Here is a 4,504-nt window from a genome sequence, read left to right as displayed (position 1 = left end):
TTAACTGATGGGCCATATCTGGAAGGATTATTCAGTTTGAATTGACATTGAAGACTACCACAAAAAATACCTAGCAAACACATATATGGGATGAAATCACAGAATGGTCAATGTAAAACCTTTTAAAATATTAAGATGCAGAAATTGAAGTTACAAAGCATTGAAGCCAAAAGCAAATCTAGAAATTGTTATTCTAATCAAAATGCAAATAAGAAATGAATATCAAACAAAGGAAGAGAAATGGGGACAATAAGGTTACTAGATCTGAGATGCTGAAGGTGTTGAGCAGCAGAGATTCCCAGTGTCTGTATTGTGATGTGGGGAAGGCACATAGGGTAAGTATGCATCTCAAGCTTTGGGAATTAGGTAGGGAAATATGATGAAATAGAGTGAGAAACAGTGAAAGAAATTTTGTTTGAGGAAACTCAGAGTTCAATTAAGCAAACTGACAGTTAACAAGGATAATCTATGGACTCAGACATTTGAACTAGACAGACAGACAGAAACACACACACACATACACAAGAAACAATTGAAAAAGTCAATTTGGGTAGTACAACTAAAAAAAAAAAAACTCCATTAAAAGTTCAAAGTTTAATACTAATTGCCAAATGCACCATAGTACAGACAATATTCCAGAGTTCACAGGATAAAAAGTGGGGGTGGAAGGACCTAATCTGCAATATTATGTATTCATTGCTGCCTCTTTCACAGGAGGAAATACTACTATGCAAAAAGTGCACTGCTTAGACTCATGCCTGACATTACTCATACTTTCTTGAAAAGTTACTTGCATCTTGGATACAAGGAAAGAAGAAATGGTTTTGCAGTTTATTAAGGAAATAGTTTTTCTCTTCATAATAATGTTTGGCACTCTGGGGAGCATGTCCGTTTCTGTAAATTGCATGTACAGTTTCCAAAGAGGCATGGAGAAGAAACCCATACACCTTATTCTCACCAATTTGACTTTTACAAACATCATACTCCTTCTTTCAAAAGGATTTCCAAAGACAATAGCAGCTTTTGGTTTGAGAAACTTCCTAGATGACATAGGCTGTAAGATCATTGTTTACCTGGAGAGGTTGGCCCGTGGCCTCTCCATCTGCACCAGCAGTCTCCTCACTGTGGTCCAGGCCATCATCATCAGTCCCAGAGCATCTGCGTGGAGGAGGCTCAGGCCAAAAATCTGCATGGCACATCCTTCCACTCTTCTTGTTCTTTTGGATACTCAATGCTTGGTAGGTGTGAACCTAATCCCTTCCATCAAAAGTACAAGTCTTAATATGTCACAGCTTAAGAATGGTTACAACTATTGTTATTTTATGCTAGAAAGTCAGAAAATAAAATGGGTTGTTCTCCCTCTCATGGTCCTCAGAGATTCAGTGTTTCAGGGTGCCATGGGAGGGGCCAGTGGCTACATGGTATTTCTTCTCCTCAAGCACCACCAGCATGTCCTCTACCTTCAGAACTCCAAGCTTCTCTACAGAACTCCCCCTGAGCTGAGAGCTGCTCAGAGTGTCCTCCTTCTGATGCTCTGTTTTGTTTTCTTCTACTGGACAGATTGTGCCTTTTCTGCTTTTAAGTCTCTCTTTAGGAGGCTATTCATTGATGGTAAAGATTCATGAATTTGTGAGCCTGGGTTATGCAATCTTCAGCCCCATGTGCTGATTCACAGAGAGGGACTTCTGGCTAAATGTTTGCATGCTCAGTGAGAGAAACTGAGAAAATGTCTCCCTTGTCTATCTGTTCAATAAGTATGAAAGAACTCTCAGTTCTGCAATATTGTGGGTAAGACAAAATTCTACAAAGCAGCTTGATTGTGTGTTTATTTTTAGACAATAATCTTGATGATTCACAGGCTTGAGCTAAGAGAGATCTTAGCAAGATACAGTGTTATAGAAATGTCATTCTCCATTTTCCCATTCTTTTGAAGGGATTTGATTAACTTTTTTACATTTAAATAAATTTATAGTTAATGAAGAATTCACTTGCATTCATGACTGATAGCACCTGTATGCCAGGTGCCTGCAGATGTTGGAAGAGACCATCAAATTCCCTTTTGCTGACTGCAATTAAACCAAATTTAAATGCTCTGAAACATTTCATTGGTGTTATCCTCATGAATATTCTCTGCAGGAGTAGACTAGAGATATAGAATAAAACTAGATAACAAACACACAATAATGTTTTCTTTTATATCTGCTGTAGTTCTATGTTGATTTTAAAATGAGCACTTGTCTTTTTCCAAGATCTATCAATAGTATGATTGAAGTCGAGCAAACCTTGTTTGCAGCTACCCTTTGTTGATGCCTGGGTGCTCTCTACAGCACTGTCCAGTTCTGTATCACCAAAGAGCTGCAAAAGAATCTCATTCTAGATACATTTAAATGCAGGATTCATTGCTTAATTTTCTAAATTGGGTCCATACAATAAGATATTGATATGGTTCTACAAATATTATGGGCACACTCTGAAAAAATAATGATATATTGAAATTGTTGAATTGTTAGAGATATGTTCTATCTTACTTTTTAAAATGTCTCTGTCGTATCTGACTGGAACCTCTATAAACACATGGATGCTACATGGCTCTACTTTACAATGGTGAATGAGTATTTATATTTTTCTGGATTGTACTGTATACACACAACATTTAAGTAAATGATATCTATTGTCTTGTGTTATAGATTGTTAAATGGTTTTGCAATGTATTTATATTACAAATTTATATTTATTTCTCTTTATCTAAATGTATCTGTGTGAGTATATGCCTCATTTGTAAAGGTGCCCACACAGGCTTGAAGGTTATTGGGTCCCAGGGAACTAGAACTATAGGCTGTCATGAATCTTGTGATGTGGAGTATTGGGTAAGTAACCAGGATCCTCTACAAGAAGAGCAGGTTTCTTTAGTATCTCTCCAGATCCTTGTCTTTCTGATGTCAACATAAGTTGTTTATAGGTAGCATTCATTGCTTCTCTTAGTCTTACATCTCTTTTGTTAAAGCCTTTCCAGTAACTGACACAAAAGACCAGAAAAATCAACACGTTCTAAATCAGTTTGTGTAAAACAGATCCAAAAGGACAAATATTGCATGTGTTCTCTTATATGAGACGTTATCTTTTAAGCTTTTGCTATATGTGCTATAATTTATATAACTACCTAGGTCATGTACCTAGGGAGGGATCATGGTGGAAAATGGGTTTTCCCAAGGAAAGGGAATTAGAATATAGTATTATAAGGAAAATAAAAGGATGAATTTATATGGGAGGTAAGGCAAAAGGTAGAGGAGGAAATATAAAGAGGTACACTTTTTTTCAAAGCTTTTTGAAAAGGCATACACAAACCTACTAGGATAGAAGCTTCCTAAAATATATACATATATAAAAGAAATTGAAGTGAAGTCAACATACAATAGGGAAAACAATGTTCCAACTAGACATTTTATGACACCAAGTAAAATCTCCTGTACCAGGAATGACTTGCATCTCCTTAAGTCATTGATGCAGTGTTCCATGGTCCCTCTCCAAACATTACATGGCTATTGTTGGCTCTCCACAACTTGGTGGTAAGAGTGCTTCAACTACTTCTTTCTACAAGAGACTCAGAGGCTGAAATGTACTTACTTCAGTCTCAGGATCCTCCTTGATACTGTTATAGACTGCCATGGGTGGGGGCAGTGGCTACACAATATTTCTTCCCTACAAACACCACTAGCATGTCCTCTACCTTCAGAACTCCAAACTTCTCTACAGAACTCTCTCCTGACTTGAGAGCTCTTCAAAGTGTCCTCCTTATGATGTGTATTGTTTTCTTATATTGGACAGATTATGCCTTTTCCCTATTTTTAAGTCTCTCTTTAGTGGATAATTCTTGATGGTAAATATTTGCAACTTTCTAATATTAGTTAGGCTATGTTCAGTCCTTGTGCTGATTCACAGAGGTGGACATCAGGGTGAATTTTACAATGCATCCTGGAAGATGCAGACATCAAGTAATGCCTCTTTCATTCACTTGGCTAACAAATAAGTTTGAATGAACTCTGAGCTCTGTTTGAAAGAAAATCTAATCCCAGTGGCTTAAGCAGACTTTATTTCATACAACAATTATCGTAAACTGAAGCTCTGAACTGACCAAAAGTTAACAGTCACTTAAAGTGACAAAGATAACTCATTCTCCATTCTGGCCCTCTCAAAGTGATTTAATTGTAAGTCTCAGAGACTCAGAGACTAAATTTTTACTAGAATTTAAGTATCATGAAAAATTGGGCAAATTTAATCAGGATATAAATTGAGTTAAAGCCCAGAGGCTTCACTGGCTCCCAAACTCCAGGGGAGATACCCTACTGGACCTGAAGACTCACTATTCACCAGAACCCCAGCACACTAATACCAGAAGACAGACAGGAAACAGAAACCAATTCAAACCAACATCCAAAAATCATTCCTCCAACAAAGATAAACTCAGAAATGAGTATCTGAAGCTATTATGACAGCAAAACCCAAA

General features: G+C 37.1%; 1 pseudogene; it reads left to right on the top strand.

Moving 5' to 3' along the window:
• The first annotated feature begins 803 nt into the window (after window positions 1-803).
• Window positions 804-1,792, top strand: LOC116081889 (annotated as a pseudogene).
• The last annotated feature ends 2,712 nt before the right edge of the window (window positions 1,793-4,504 follow it).

The sequence above is a fragment of the Mastomys coucha genome, unplaced genomic scaffold (assembly GCF_008632895.1).
Source record: "Mastomys coucha isolate ucsf_1 unplaced genomic scaffold, UCSF_Mcou_1 pScaffold7, whole genome shotgun sequence".
In the NCBI taxonomy this organism is placed as follows: Eukaryota; Metazoa; Chordata; class Mammalia; order Rodentia; family Muridae; genus Mastomys; species Mastomys coucha.
This window is presented reverse-complemented; position numbering and strand designations above follow the sequence as displayed.